This window comes from Pogona vitticeps, chromosome 4 (assembly GCF_051106095.1).
Source record: "Pogona vitticeps strain Pit_001003342236 chromosome 4, PviZW2.1, whole genome shotgun sequence".
Lineage (NCBI taxonomy): Eukaryota > Metazoa > Chordata > Lepidosauria > Squamata > Agamidae > Pogona > Pogona vitticeps.
Window position 1 is genome coordinate 160,457,215 of NC_135786.1, and position 17,172 is coordinate 160,474,386.

Here is a 17,172-nt window from a genome sequence, read left to right on the forward strand (position 1 = left end):
CCTATCATCAACTAAATCCCCTTTGGGATATGAGAAGTGGTGAATCAAACAAAATTCACTGCTGTCTTCTTTGGCACAACCCCCTGGTGAAACCAAAAGTTAGGGACTGGAGAAATGGGCCCAACATGAGACCCTCCACAACCTCCTTTTGTATCTTTGCTCACCCAACCACCTCTAATCCTTGAACTGACTTCAGTTTTTTTTTTGGACAGCAAAGTTGTCCTGTTCCCCTGTACAGGGGTACAAAAGCCCAACTTAAACCCGTCTAAGAAATAAATATAGGATATTCCTATAACCATTTCTCTAACATTGACACCCTACCTGGGCTGGGGCCCCTTTGGAACACAACTGGCAGTGCTGCTTCTGCCACTGCCACTGCTTGCCTACTCGCCCCTGTCTCATCCTGTGAGCTGGTGCTTGCATTCTGAAAGATGCCACCACACCACTTGACTGGCCTGGACACTACTCCTTCTTCTGTCTGCATCCTGGACTTTGCCATCAACATCTGGGTGCCACTTACCGACCTCTGGTCCTGTGTGACCATCAGCACTGTATGCTACTTCTCTCTCCCCCTGTAGTCACTGGAGCCTCCAGCTACGACCGATCCTGAAGAATGTGCACACTCACCTTCTAAGATTGCAATCCGAAACAGCATAATACGATCGTATCAGCTATCTGCCTCAACTCCACCATTCTATGGGCTTTAATTCCCTACTTGACCTGTGTACCCCACCAGCATTCCCAGGTTTCCTGGCTAGAGCTCTTTCCCTCTCCAACATGCAGAGTTTGCTCACTATGCCTGTATAATCAGGCCAATCCTCCTCATCAGTAGGGGGTGCTGCAGGCAGCTGCTGTGGCGCTTTACACTTCACCAGCTGCTTCCTCTTCTTTTCTCCTTATCCTTTTTTTGGACCCATAGGTCCCTACTGCTGTTGGAATACTAGCTGCCCTGCCTAATTATACACTGGATTATGCCAGTCTTTTTATAACACCACCACCACCACCAACAACAACAACAATAACAATGATGATGATGATAATGATGTTGTTGTTGTTGTTGTTGTTGTTGTTGTTGTTGATGACGACGACGACGACGACGACGACGACGACGACGACGACGACGACGACGACGACGACGACGACGACGACGATGATGATAATAATAATAATAATAATAATAATAATAATAATAATAATAATAATAATAATAATAATAATAGTTGTTACTGTTGCTATTTGGAATCAATTACCTTGAGATAGGGTGAGAGCTCCAACACTGGAGGCAACAGAAACATAGACAACCACCCGGCAGATACTCTTTGATTTGTATTCCTGCACCAAGCAGGGGGTTGGACTTGTTGGCCTTATAGCCACCTTCCAACTTCATGATTCTGTGATTCTATGACTATTAGTAATATATAATATACTAATCTGTTCCTCTTAATTAGCTTCCAATCCACCACAGGTGAGCCCAACTGCCCACCCCCAGCATAACCAGGACCTACCATTGTCCCACAATGATCACTTCCTTAATTATTTATTATGCTTTATTAATATCACTCTCCCCTATTCTATAATATTGATTATACAGATTGTTTTCCCCATATGCATTTATTTTATTCTTATTTTTATCTTATTTTCATTTATTATTAGTATTTATTTATCTATTCATTTATGTAAAAAGAAAGAGTAGGGGGGCAGCACAATGGCCTTGATTTGAGCCTGTGGCCCAAGGGCCTCCCAGGCCCGCCTGCACAACTCCAGCCCTTCCTTTATCCTCTATCTTAACCCCCTACACTTTTATTTCTCCTTGTACTTTCTTTACTTTCTTCTTGTTGTTATTTTTTATGTACTTACCCAAGCCTTGAAAGTTCACCCCCATGCTCTACATTACTTTTCTTTCTTCTTCTGTTGTTGTTGTTGTTGTTGTTGTTGTTGTTGTTGTTGTTGTTGTTGTTGTTGTTGTTGTTGTTGTTGTTGGTGTGTGTGTGTGTGTGTGTGTGTGTGTGTGAGTGCGCGCGTGTGCGTGCATGCATGCGTGCTTTAAAGCTATCTAGGGGAAAGCAGACCTGCTCAATCCTACCACCCTGAACGCTAAACCGCTGGGAGGTGCCGCTGTGCCACTTGCTTCTGCGGCCTTTCTACTAGCTTCTGGACCACAAGGCAAAATCGAACGTGCCTCCCACTCCCTGCCACATAGCCTCTGCCGACGAGCACTGCAAAAGAGGAGGAGGAAGGGGGTGACCACCCTTGAAGGCTACTGAATCCAGTCCTGCTGCATGTGCCTCACCCAGGTGGGCAGGCAAAGAGCTCCTGCCACTGCAGCAATGGCCACAGAAGGAACCTTTACTCTGCACTGATTTACGTTAGATTTCAGTGGGTTTCAAGGAAGAGGAAAGATACTATTCCTTCAATAGTAGCGATGGCAGGAATGGGTGTGTTTGGCTTTGATTCCCCCCCCCCCCCCATGCTTATCTTTAAAACCAAAGTAGAGAAAAGCAAGATAATAATAACTGTGATTCAGTTACATAATCACTGGGTGCATGGTCGGCAAAACAAAATCTTCAAAATCCTGCATATTCAGAGGTTGTCTTAGCATCATTGTCATTGGCAGGAATCCTGTTGCAGTGTTACACAACTTTTAGAAGCAAATCACCATAAGTTGAGAAATGTCCTTAGATATTTTTTTGTTGTATGCTGAGATGCACAATTCAATATGGAACAAGTAATGTCTACAGAAACTTTTTATGACAATTTGCCCCCAAAGTTACACTAATTGCAGAACTGTGCAACAGGATTTCAGTCATTGTTTTTCCATAAGAACAAAGGATATATTCTTACACCTGGGTTGTTCTTTCCTCCTTATCTTTCTTTTTTTAGCCAGGGTAAATGATTTGTGTTGATGGTACTATGCTAGAGTAGCACCTAAGACAGTAGCACTTAAAATGAGAGTACCTAATGCCTTATGGCAGGGCTGGGGTTTGTGTCCCACATTCCTCACAGCTGGCTGAAGATGATTGGAGCTGCAGTATCCAAAGGCCTATATTTTCCTCATTGTTGCTGTAGAGGAGTGGTTCCCAACCTTGGGTCCTCATATGTTCCTGGTCTAAAACCCCCAGAGGTCTTCACCACTAGGTATGCTGGCAAGGATTTCTGGGAGTTGTAGTCCAAGAACATCTGGGGACTCAAGGTTGGGATCCACTGCCCTAGAGGAATGTACCTTGAAATTCAATGATGACAGTGATAATCTTGAATGTTCACTCCAATAACAAGAACAACAAGAAGGTAAAAATGCAGGATGCGGGCACTGATTGTGAATTATGGGAGGAAAATATGGGATATGCCTTCCTCCAAATTTGCTGGTGGAGATAAGAGTTCTCATTATAGCATAGTTTTGTGTGTTTTTATAGGCTATCCAGTTATGTGTGTGTACGTGATGCAACTCTTGGTATTCCAATAACACAACGTGTATTTGCTGAGATGTGACCTCATGCATTATAGAGACATGGTGGCACTGCGGGTTAAACCGCAGAAGCCTCTGTGCTGCAAGGTCAGAAGACCAGCAATTGTAAGATTGCATCCATGCAACGGAGTGAGCTCCCGTCGCTTGTCCCAGCTCCTGCCAACCTAGCAGTTCGAAAGCATGTAAATGCGAGTAGATAAATAGGTACCACCACGGTGGAAAGGTAACGGCATTCCATGTCTAGTCGCGCTGGCCACGTGACCACAGAAACTGTCTTTGGACAAACACTGGCTCTGTGGCTTGGAAACAGGGATGAGCACTGCACCCTACAGTCGGACACGATTGGACTAAATGTCAAGGGGAACCTTTACCTTTGTCAAGGACCTTATGCGTGGAGAATGATCAGCATCCAACCACCCTGAGTGGGAGGCAACACATGCAGGATTTTGCGGTTGCTTTCTTACAACTAACCCTTTGTAGTATGAGTTAGATGTCAAGTTGAAGTATTGCTGGGAAATAGCTGTATAAGAAATGCTTCTTTTGTCAAGGACATTTCTTCCATAGGAAGGAAAGACTTTGTTCATGTACAAGGTTGCTCAATGTTTTCAGAGAGTCACAAATCACATTTCATTTAACAGGCTTGCCGATGACAGCATATCATCTAATCTCTAGAGAGTCATATTCATTAAAAAGAAATCTTAAGTAATTACAACAATTAATTGACTTGAAACAGTTTCAGATGGTGAAGGTTTACATAATTCATTTTCTAGACAAAACAAGCCTGATGAAGTTAGAAGAACATGTTACTTAGAGCATCGTAGTAAACCACTTTGCCCAGAATCTTGCTAGTTACTTGACAGGTTTACAACAATTACAATTAAGTAGGTGAATATGGAAATAGGCTTCTCTGTAAATGATGATAGCTAGACAATTCATCCCATAATTATTACTACCACTAGAACTACACTACCACTAAATGCTACACTGGAACATTTACTTAAAATCATAGATTTCAATGACATACATGAATGTATATCAATCAAGAATATGTCATAGTGCTTCATCACCAGATGATGTATAATCTAATGTGCAACTGGCTTTTATCAACTAATACTGTAATGGAAATGATATGAAGAAATATTCATTTTGTCAACACCTGGCCCAGAATTTAGGAATGCTTCAGCCCATTGATTGCAGTGTGTTTTATTCCAGTGCTAGATTGGGACCAACGTGTCTAAACTGATCAGTGAAATAGTCCTGCAAACAGAAACTTTGTTGGCCAAGCTCAAGGCTTTCGTTTCTTTCTCATGATTCTTTCAAACAAGCAGCTTTTCAAGCACCTTCAGAAAAGAAGGTTCTCCTCTGTAAAAGTACCCTTGGCCACCTTGGGGTGGATACACTCATGAACAGGATAATAAGCAAGCCTCAGCCAGAGAACAGACACCCTGAGGGGAGAAGTTGCCATTGATGGGACAGTTCCATGTGGTGAGGTAATTTAAACTCTTTTCCAGCAGTTGCTCATGAAAAAAATCATTCCCCAGTAACGTTTAAAGGGGATGTTAGGGAGATCCTTAACCACAGCTGGGTTAACGGTCACCCTGTAATGTAGTAAATAAGGTGAATGGGCTCTTCTTATCTCGTTTCACAGCTGAGCAGTGTATTGCTAGATAAATCAAATCAGCGTAAACGGCTTCATCTAATAAACTAGGTCAACGTATAATGTATTTGTTCAGGTTTACACTTTCATTGATTCACATTTGATTTAAGAAATAATATTTCAGTTTATGTTAGCAACATTTTTTTAGTAGCCTGCTGAGAGTGAAAAGGAGAGAGTGTGTGAGCAGGAGCATGCGAGCATCAGAAAGACGAAAGAGTGGAGAAAGAAAGAAAGAAAGAAAGAAAGAAAGAAGGAAGAAAGAAAGAAAGAAAGAAAGAAAGAAAGAAAGAAAGAAAGAAAGAAAGAAAGAAAGAAAGAAAGAAAGAAAGAAAGAAAGAAAGAAAGAAAGAAAGTAAGTAAGTTTTCCTGTTGTAAGTTCCTTTTCATCTTTATGTGTTGAGGAAAGGATGTAGGATGGGGTTGGGGGATGGGGATCAGAGAGTTACAGTTATCTCTTCATCTGCATTTTCCCAATAATGTTTTAGTGATGTTTGCTAATGTATCATTCATTAACCATCAGCCACTATAAAAAACATAATCTATCTCACAAAGTGGACATTATTATCGCATTAAATCATTTCACAATATACCTGAACAGTTCCACATGATGGGCCTGGCCTGACTGTGTTCAGTTGCCTCGAGGGCAAACTCTTCCAACAGTAATGAGATACGAGGTCTGCCTGTGATGAATATGATATTATTCGTGTCACTGGCTGTGGACTGCGCCCAGAATATTTCTTTTTACAGGTCCCTCCCTCTCCCTCTCCCTCTCCCTCCCCCCCCCGCCATTGCAAGGGAACTCAGGCAAAGCACTATTAACCCAGTAAATGAAGCTGTAAAGATCACAAGTGTGTTCATTAGTTGACAAGCTTGTGACTAATCCAATTTTTCTTGCTGGGGAAAATACACATACTTCAGGATCATCTAGGTATAAAAGGGACTGCCTTATGACCATGGATGTGGGCCATTTTTTTACATTTCTTTTGCCTCCCCTCTTTGTTCAAACCATTGTTATTTTGTTCTTTAACAGTGTTTCAAATAAATGCTTTACTTAGTAACAGAAGATCAAACAAAAAAGAGAGAGGAAAAAATGGAATTGGAATTGTGGGAAATAAGCTTTAACAATCAAACTTTGGAAATCATTTGTTAATTAAAAACTATATCTGATGTCTGTGAAATATGATGTATCTATCACACTATAAGCAAAGGATGTACACAGACCGGGAAGTAGCATTTCGTGGCTTTTGTGGCCTAGTGTGAGCCACTCCCTGGCGATCACACCGTGTACATGAGAATGCGAACCAACCTGACTCTAATCAGTGTCCAAGTTGGACCTTTTTGGTCCAATAGTAGGGCTACTATTTTTGGGTGTGAGGCTGTAGCAACTCCTCCATGAAAGGGAGATTTAAAGGAGATCGCTCCTAGCAAAGTGACCCTGTCCTGTGTGATTAGATGTGATCTTTTCTTGTCCTCTGATCGCACCCTTACCTCCTTCCATCATCAACTAGTTTATAATCATCTACCTATAAAGGAGTCATCTATGCAATTGGCAGGGCTTTCTCTCTTGCAAACATGCATCAGGGTATGAAGTGATCTCCATCCCCAGAGATTATGTAACATGATTATGATTCTTGTATTTTTTTTCCTTGACTAACCCCTGCTGATGCTTATCTCAGTTTCTAAGCACAGATTCCTTAGCAGAATATTTTTACATAGTGATGTTATTGTGTTTGGATCTTTGGGTCAGTACATGGTAAATCACATCATATTGCCACATTGCACAAAACTAGCCCACTGACCTATGCCGTGTATTTCCACAGTGACTCTGGTGAATTTGAGGTCATGTGAATGTGTCCTTTCTTGAGATTCAGAGGACAGCTCAGGAATTTAACACTTCAGGAGTGTATAGAAAGAGAGCTGGTGTTGATGTTTCAGTGGTGAGCAAAGAAGTGCTATTCCCATTTCTATGTTTACAACCAAGGAGGCATTTGTCCTAGTACCATATATATTCTGTAAGTCTCATTCAGCAAAGACATCATGAGCAAGGTCTCTAATGTTGAACAGAAAGTGATGCCACATATGAGAGCAAGGGGTCTTTCTTGGTCCCAAACCATTTGGTGCTTTATAAACTGAAAACCTGCACCATGAGATGACTCCAGAAACAAAAGACTCCAGAAACAAAAGTTACCCAATATGTATATAAAAAGCAATCAACCAGCCATTCAAACAAACAAACAAACAATCCCCACTACAGTCTATCTATACCAGCTATACCTTACACCAGCATTAGGTAACAACTGAAGTTTCCAAAAGTTTTTTCAAAGATGGGCCATCATTTGAGGCTGTCCAGCAAAGCCAGGCTGCTTTCCACAATTGTGGAGATGCCAAGCGCTGAAACCAGTAAATTACAGGGAATCACACAAAAAGCAGGAGTGTGTTTTTTTGTCCTGCAAAACCTTCTCAGTGAGGTACAAAGCAGTTCACAGCCATGATTCTTGGTGTAATGGGCTGGCAGCTGTAAGTTGGTCACATGTCTTCTTTTACAGAGAACGAAAGCAAAGTGTGCTGCTTATATGCTTCCTCATAGTGCAGTTTACAATGTAAATTGCACAGGTTGTCACCCTCCCCAGTGAGCTGGGTTTACCAACTTTAGAAGGATTGATATTGAGTCAACCTTGAGCCAGCTACCTGAGCCTATCAGGATTGAATTCAAGTCATGAGCAGAATCTTCACTGCAGTGCTGCAGTTTAAGTGACACGGGGCTTCTTAACGGATTTCTGTTTGAATGGATGCCAGAGAGCAGCCCTCTTTTGAAAGGTCTCTTCTCTTTGAAGGACTGTCCAGTTCAAGACTCATTTAAAGAGACCACAGACCTTGATGTTGCCCATTCATTGTTGCAGCTGGACAGCAAAGTAAGCACTTGACATGAAGGCCAGCTGGTTACAGTCTTTTCGGATGATATGTATTGTCCAAATTGTAGAAATCACTTCTAATTTTGCATCTGTATATATAAATTTTGAAGAGGCTCTTGTCCAGCAGGCCGAGGCAAAGAGGCAGTCACGAAAGCAGCAAAATCAGGGAGCTGGACAGGGGACAGATTGTATTTGTCTTCAGTGTGGAAGGGATTGTCACTCTCAAATTGGCCTTCTCAGCCACACTAGATGCTGTTCCAATACCTCTATGCAGAGCACATTACCATAGTCTCTTGAGACTGAAGGATGCCTAACCTGTATATAAATTAGCATGTGCACATGCACTCTTACTTAAGCCAGTGTCTTCTTTTGTCCTTTTAATTTTTTTTAGTGCATGTCCTCTTTTTGGTGAGGTGGTGCTGGCTACCCTAGGAAGCAGCAGCCATTTCATATCTGAAAATGACAATGCATGCAAGTGGTTCGTAGATCATCCTCTCTCCCCAGGAAGTTGAAAAAAATCTGCATGGAGGTTCTGAGCATTTTTGAGAATGAGGAAATTTAAGTTTTACATTCAGTGGAGTGGAATGTCCTCTTTCAGATTCAAGTAAGGGCATGCTTTCCAGGCTGCAGTAGCCAGTTGTCTGGTGATTCATTCCACAGCAGGTTTCGGTCACAACCCAGGCAACAAGAGTGCTAAAAAGACAGGCTTCTGGGGGGAAAGGGCAAGGACTCAAGGGGCTGAAAAGGAATGTCCCAAATGCAGCAGGGCTAGATTAAGCTAAATGAAATAATGCATATTATCATCAGAGTAAAAGGAGAAAAGCTGCACAAGATATTGGTCTTAATTATTGCTGGCCTAAAGCCTGGGCTATCCGTGCAAGAAAAGGATTAAAATACTTGTTATAACCATTACGCATCCTTTGCACCCATCCAAAGAACCTCTAAAAACTATAGTCACCACTCCAAGGTACATGACCATTAACAAACAGGGAGAGGAGGCTAACAAGCTGCCCACTGGCTGGTGAACCTCAGAGTTCCACAGGAGAGGTGGGCTGGGCTAAAGCCTCCATCATTCCAGGCTACCTGCTCTGAAGCACACATCCTAGTGCAGCAGCCACCCAATGAGAGGTTGCCAGACCTGGCAACTGGCCTTCCAGCTTGCCCCACACTTGTAGCCTGCATCAGGTGCCCTATTGCCTGGGTCTGGCCATGCATCTGGCCAGTACATAGAGGGGACCCATATTTACCAGGCAACCCAGTAAATATGGGTCCCCTCTATGTACTGGCTACAATTCAGTTTACACCCACCCAACCACACGTGCATATTTCTATCTGTATGTCACAATAATTACATGCTGCCAAATCAACTCTGAATAATGACGACCCTTTAGGGTTTTCTAGGTAGAGAGTACTCAGAAATAGTTTACCATTCCATTTTTTCTTGGGTCACTCTGGGACTGTACAACTTTCTGAAGGCTGCACAGGCTGACATTTCTCCCAGGAGATGCAATAAAGAATCAAACTCCCAATCTCTAGTTTTGCAGCCAGATAACTAACTCACTGAGCTATCCAGTCTATATATCTATAATTTTTGTGATCTAAGTTTTTTACTGGTTGAATACTGTTTCATAGTTTCTGCTGCGAAATCAAAAAGTTATCCATAATATATAATTTGAGCATCAGAGGTATTCAGGAGACATTTATTCATTATTAATATTGAATAATAAAAGATCATTTATGAGGCTACAGATGGGATTTTTTATCATCAAAAAAAGGGGGAAGTTTATTTTTGCTTTAGGACAAAGATGAAAAGTGTCAGTAATAGGGAAGTATAAGCATCAAAATAAAATTGTCAAGCTTTTTCTGCTTCCAAATATGGCTGCACTTTATGGAGACAGATTAAAAATGGAATAAAATCTTTGTAGTGTAAAAATCATTTAGAAATCTTAATTGATGGGGAATCAAGGAAGGTGACAAAACCAGAAAAGCAGAGGCGTAGAGTTGGAGCACTCCCAGCTATGGAGTATGAATTTACCCAAATTATAGCAGCTGACTAGAGCTAAGTGGGGGAAAAAAAGCTAGAAAGGATTGATTCTGGCTAAATCCATGCAACAGGCTGGGACCAAAATTTCAGCTGATGGTTTTCCAGGAATGGTAAGGTGAGTATCTTCAAAATATCCCACCTAACCTATTGCTACATGTGAGTGTCTTCTTCATTTAGCATTCACATTGATGTAGCTGTGGGACTCATTAAGTTCTTAGGAAAGCAATCCCTTTTCCATGTACCCCCCCCCCAAGTAAGGAAAACGCTTGACTGTTTTTCTACAAATATTCTGCATATATTCAACAAGAAGTTCCTATCACTTCTGGTTTCACACTAGTCCTTGTACACTAAAAAGGAGAATTTAACATTTGATTAACCAGAACAGTTTATAATAAGAAAAGAAGGCTTTCAATTAGGAGTTAATTTAGATAATTTGTCATCTTCTACCAGAGTCCTCCCCTGGCTTTCCTTACCAGCAATATGCTAATGTAGCACATAAAGTAATTGTCAGTTACAATTGCATATCATTCTACCACTGGAACAACCTTGGATCTAATTAGCGCCATGGCCACAGCAACATCTGGGGGTTCTTCTAGCTGCTGATTAGGAACACCTATAAGGAGGCAACAGCAACCTTGAAAAGGGCAGTAAACTTTGAGTAGGCACAAGAAAAGCATGAAGAAATTGCAGGAAAAAAAGGACACCGCATGTGAAGATAATGATGATTAAAATCAGACACAGAGAGGGTATTCAGTCGTTCAGTATCTGGAGAGGCTCACCATGTTCTGACGGGAGCAGCTAGACAATTTGTGATGGGCTTCTCTGGTATGTATTTTGATAGTTCCTATGTTCCTCTCGGAGCTCCACAGGCTGGGAAATAAGCACCGTGGAAAGAGAATCTCTTTGGCTTCCCTCATGAGTTTTTTGTGGAACGAGACAAGCGTGTGGGTGTGAGTACTTTGGAAAAAAAACAGAATGGGAAAGACCCCCCCCCCCCCAATTGGTGAGAAGGCCCACAGTCAAGTATATTAGCCTATCCTTACAGACCACACCTCCTGGCAGTAAGACCCTCCACAAGACCACCACAAGAAACAGATTCTGAAAAGTCAGCAGGTCACTAGTTATTTAATTTGTTATTTTGCTGCCAGGGATAGGGAGAACTATTTGGGGGGGCTTTCTGCCTCGTTTGTCAAACTTGGCTGGTTTGGGTTACTCTGCATTTCACTCAGGTGACTGGGAGAAGTATGGGCTGGTGGTACAAGAGTGCTATTAGAGCAAATAGTGAGACATGGGTAGAGAAAGTAATAAATATATAAGACTATTTGAGGAGGCAAAGCAAAAACACAGTATATTGGGCATTAGTCAGACATGGAACAGTTGCATTATGTATCTCATCCCTAGTCTGTAGACCAACCAACAACAACAACAACAACAAAAACCCCACAACCACCACCGCCAGCAGCTATTTGGGAATCTTAATTCTACATGTTAAAATCTCCTACCCCAAGTTAAAAAAAAGAAAGAAACAAAGCAAGCAAGCCAGAAAAGGCTGCCAGCTGGATAGAAGATAAACAGGTTAACTATCATTATAAGTAACATTTGCCACCGCTGACAGCTGGCCACCTAATCTATGTTTAAAAACTTGAACGAAGGAGAGTTTACCACCCGCCAAGGCAGCCCATTTCACTGTTGAACAGCTCTGTCAAGTTCTTCTTAACATTTAGGCAAAATCTCCTTTTTCATAATTTGAATCTACTACTTTGAGTCCTCTGGAGATACAGAAAACAAGCTTGCTAAATATTTCATAAGACAGCCCTTCAGATATCTGTGAGAAAGGGTATTGTATCATATCTCCAAATGGGCATGAACTTTGGTTTGGAGAATCATGCCGGTTCATTGGTGCAGCACCACAGATGGCACACGTCCCTTCCCCCACCCCCTGGCTGGCTACCCCGCTCACCAGCCCCCACATGCTGCTCTTTCCCTCTTTTTTGTGCAATCATTCAGTCCCAGCAGGAGTGCCTGCTTCACTCCTCTGCCTCCTCCAGCAACTGCTCACTGAGATGAAGAAGTGGGCAGGGATTCCTGCAATGCTGCCTTTGAGTGAGCAGTGTAACAACCCCAGACCTACTGGGATATGCCACAGTTTCACTAAGCTGCCACCAACCATTCCCTGTAAGGAGTCACACAGACCAGGAATGGATTTTTAACAAATAAAGGAATAAGGTTTATTTAAATAACACACAGGGAAAATAAAATGATCAAGTGAATAAGGTACAGTAACGTGGCTTAGTCTCAATCATACATACACCAGTTTGGGTTCACACAGAACACCTTTAAATAAAGCACAGACCCTGAACCTATCAGTTCTGGCTACCCATACAGACACCTGAACCTATCAGGTTGGTACTGACTGACACACAGTAGTACCCTGTCTGACACACAGACTCCCACACCAGCTTCTTCTTCCCAGCTGCTCCTTCTACTAAGCTTCTCCACACAAGCTCCACATATATATACAGTACAGCCCCTCCTCCTGATGTCCCGCCTTCCACTCCCCATAGGATGGAACTTTCCCTCCAAACCCATGACAGACAGGTAACATCAGTGCTGTATGTAACACTTCCCCTCTTTATAAGTTGTTTTGTAGGGGGAAAGCTAAAGTGCTTTTCACCAAAAAACAACCTGGATCCAAAACATACAAAAACATTTATACTATAACATACAATACCATACTTACTTATACTTACTCTAGGATAAACATATCAATTAGGCATTTAAACAATTACCATTTACAATACATCAAGTTACCTTTATTCATACAAACCAAACATGTTTAGTAAACAAGTACATTTAACCTTTGGTCACCAAAATATATACATAGTCCATGTTTCTTTCGCCGTCTTCATTCTTCAGGTCTTCTTGACAAGGCGTCAGCAACACAGTTCACTGACCCTCTGACCACCTTCACTTCAAAGTCATAGTCTTGCAGGTTTAAAGCCCACCTCATAAGTTTGCTATTGTGGGTTTTCATTGTCTTTAACCATTGCAGTGGTGAATGGTCAGTGCACAGAATAAAATGTCTTCCCCAGATGTAAGGCTTGGCCTTCTGGATCGCGTAGACTATGGCCAGGCACTCCTTTTCCACGGTTGCCAAATGTCTCTCACCTTTCTGGAGCTTCCTACTCAGGTAGGACACTGGATGCTGGTCACCATTTTCATCCTCCTGGCACAGAACTGCTCCTACCCCGCTGTTAGACGCATCGGTGTAGATGATGAACTCCCGGTCGAAGTCTGGAGCACGCAGCACTGGATAGTTGATGAGGGCCTCCTTCAACCTCTGGAACGCCTCCTCACAGTCGCTGGTCCACGGGATGCGGTCCTCAGTCTTCTTCCTCGTCAGATCGGTCAGCGGAGCCGCAATCTCGCTAAACCTCGGGATGAACTTTCTGTAGTAGCCCACCAACCCAAGAAATGATTTGACTTTTTTCTTGGTGTTGGGTCTGGGCCAATCACGAACTGCTTCTATCTTGGCCTCTAGGGGTTTTATCACTCCTCCCCCTACTATGTGACCCAAGTATTTTATTTCTGGGCTACCCAGCTGACACTTGCTCGCCTTTACCGTTAGCCCTGCTGCTTAACCTTTGCAGCACTAACTCCAGGTGTTTCAGGTGATCTTCCCAGGTATTACTGAAGATCCCTATGTCGTCAATGTAGGCCACAGTAAAGTCACTGAGCCCTACTAAGGTCTGGTCCATCAGCCTTTGGAATGTGGCTGGTGCCTTTCTGAGACCAAAGCTCAGGACTCGAAACTCATAGAGACCAAAAGGGCTGCAAAAGGCAGTCTTTTCTTGATCCCTGGGATCAATTCTTAATTGCCAATATCCCTTTACCAGGTCCAATGATGAGATGAACCGACAACCCCCTATGGTTTCAATCAGGTTGTCTAGCCTGGGCATTGGGTAGGCATCAGGAGTGGTTACGCGGTTTAATTTCCTGTAATCTACACAAAACCTAATGCTCCCATCAGGCTTGTCCACTAGGACTATCGGAGAGGACCAAGGACTAGAAGAGGGAACGATTATGTTCTCCCTAAGCATCTCGTCCAGCTCCTTCCGCACCTTGTCCCTATAGGGTCCCGTCACTCGGTATGGGGATACTGCCTGCGGGGGTGCATCCCCTGTGTGGATCCGATGCATCACTCCCTTCACTATCCCCGGCTTGTTGGAAAACACCTGTTGATATTTAATGAGCAGCATTTTTAGTTCTTGCTGCTGGTCTTGGGTGAGTGCAGGACTGATCTTTACCTCCTCTGGGTTGTATTTTACTTCCCCTCTACCCTCCCAGAAGGGTAATTCAGCTTCCTCACTCTCAGCTGCTTTTATTGCGAATAAAACCCTCTGTTCCCCTCTATAGTAGGGTTTTAGGGCATTCACATGTACCACCCTCCTTGCTTGGTTTTCCTCCTGCTCTATAAGGTAGTTCAGATCTGACATCTTGGAAATGACCCTATATGGTCCTGCCCATTTGAGCTGCAGTTTGTTCTCTCTGCAGGGCCTAAGCCAAAGCACTTCCTCCCCTGGGTCAAAGTGCCTCTCCCTGGCTTTGTGGTCATACCATGTTTTCTGTCTGACCTTCTGAGCTTGCAGGTTTTCTGCTGCTAGCTCTAGGTTTCTCTTTAGGTCATTCATCAAGGTGTCTATGTATGTCACAACGTCTTGTGGGTCATCCTGGGTGATCTGCTCCCAATTTTGTTTGATCAAATCAAGGGGCCCTTTCACCCTTCTCCCAAATAAAAGTTCAAACGGACTGAACCCGGTACTGGCTTGTGGCACTGATCGATAAGCAAACAAAAGGGATTGCAGCTTCTGGTCCCAATTGTTTGGATTCTCTGCCAAGTAAGCCCTAATCATGCGCATCAGAGTCCCATTGAACTTCTCTGTTAACCCATTACTTTCAGGGTGATAGGCAGTGGTTTCCTTGTGTTTAATTCCACAGATTTGCCATAACCGTTTCATGAGCTTTGATGTAAACGATGTGCCCAAATCTGTGATTATTTCTGAGGCAAATCCCATCCTGGACATATACCCCACCAAGGCATCTGCCACTGTGTTAGTTTCAATGTTAGTCAAGGGTATGGCTTCGGGGTACCTCGTGGCATGGTCCACAATGGTGAGAATGAACCGGTTCCCCCTCTTTGTGGCCTTGGGCAAAGGTCCCACAATATCCACCCCTATACATTTGAACGGAGTGTCAATCACAGGCAAAGGGCACAACTTCGCTTTGGTCCTGTCACGGTTATTCCCCTGCCTCTGACACACATCACATTGTTTACAGAACTCCTTGATCTGCTTCCCTATTTCAGGCCAGTAAAAATTCTGTGTGATTCTCTGCTGGGTTTTGTTCACCCCTAAGTGCGCAGCAAACATGTCAGAGTGCCCCCTTTGTAAGATCATGGGGCGATACTTTTCAGGTACCACCAGCTGACTTCTGGTCCCATCTCCCCCTTTTGAGGTATTCCTCAGGGTCTCTCTATATAAAATTCCCTTTTTCTCTCGAAATCTCACTGGGGTTTCAGGTGTTAGCTGGGCGTCTGTCACCTGTTCAAAACACTTTTGGAGAGTGGCGTCTGCCTTTTGCTCTTGGCCAAATCGGCTGTCTGTGGTTAAGGTTTCCACCACAGCTTCGGAACTCCCCTCTGCTTCCGTCTCGGGCTCATCAGTACCCCCCTGAACTGTCCCCGTGGTAGCTTGTGAGCGTGTAATCACTAGCACCCGTTTCACATGTTCAGCCAGGTCATTTCCCACGAGCACGGCTGCTGGCAGAGTCGATGAAATCGCTAGCCGCCAAACTCCCCTCCAGCCTTGAAAGCTCACAGGTACCTCCGCTACTGGCAGTGAGATCACCTGCCCCTCAATCCCTGCCACCTTCATGCTCTCATTCGGGATTATATACTCCCTAGGAATAATATCTGGATGGCACAGGGTCACCTGGGAACAAGTATCCCTTAACCCCCGATACTGATGGTCAAGTATTCCTACGTCCACCCCTGCTGTTTCAAACAACTGTGAATCTGTTCTCACAAGTAAGCAGCGCCTGACCTCCACAAGAGGACCATTTTCCTCAGCCTGATCAGCAGATGTAACTGTTCCAGATTGAGTAGCCATGGCAACAGGCTCCCTCAGTGCCAAGGAGCTTTGCTCTTTCTGGACACAGAACACAGCTTTTGGCTTGGTTCCACTCGAATCATGAGGCACATTTCCTTTTAGCTGCTTTAATTTCTCACACTCTGAGATTAGATGGCCCTTTCCTTGACAGAAATAACATTTTCTGCTATATTTTGAGTCTTTCTCATCTTGTTTTGGTTTTCCCTCCAAAATCTGAGGTCTTGGTTTCGTGTCTGAGGGCTTCCCTTCACCATGGGCTCCTCCCCCTTGCTGGCTTCTCCCTGGTCCCTGAGAGTACTTGCTGTAGGTTTCTTTAGGTTTACCTACAGATTTCCCCTCACCTAAGGGCTTTCTTATTTGGGAAATAAAATCTGCGATCTCGGCCGCTTCTGCCACAGATCTAGGTTTCCTTTCCCTCACCTGGAACTTCAGTTCCCCATGCAGGACTGAATAAAACTGTTCCAGCGCTATCAGGTCTTTGAGCTGCTGGAAGGTCTCTGTTCCCTCCTGCGACAGCCATTTCTCTAGCAGCCTCACCAGTTGGGCCCCCACTTGGGTAAAAGTCTGCTCTGGTTTCTTTGTGAGTGACCTGAATCTCTGCCTCAGCTGTTCCGCATTTATCCCATGTCTGGCAAACACCAGTTTTTTAAACTCAGAGAAGTCTTTTAGCAGCTCCTCTGGCATCTCTGCATAGACTTCTGCCAGGCTGCCACTGATTAAAGATCGCATAATGGTCATCTTCTCAGTTTCCCTTACTGAGAAGTCCACAAACGCTCTTTCCACGAGGGAAAAGAACACCTCAGGGCAATCTCCCTTGTGGTACACAGGGAATTTCTTCAGGTCAGTTTTAGACAATTGGCCCACCTCAGAATCTCTATTGTTATTATTGTTCTGGTTCATCATTTCCAATTTTCTTAACTCAAACGCCA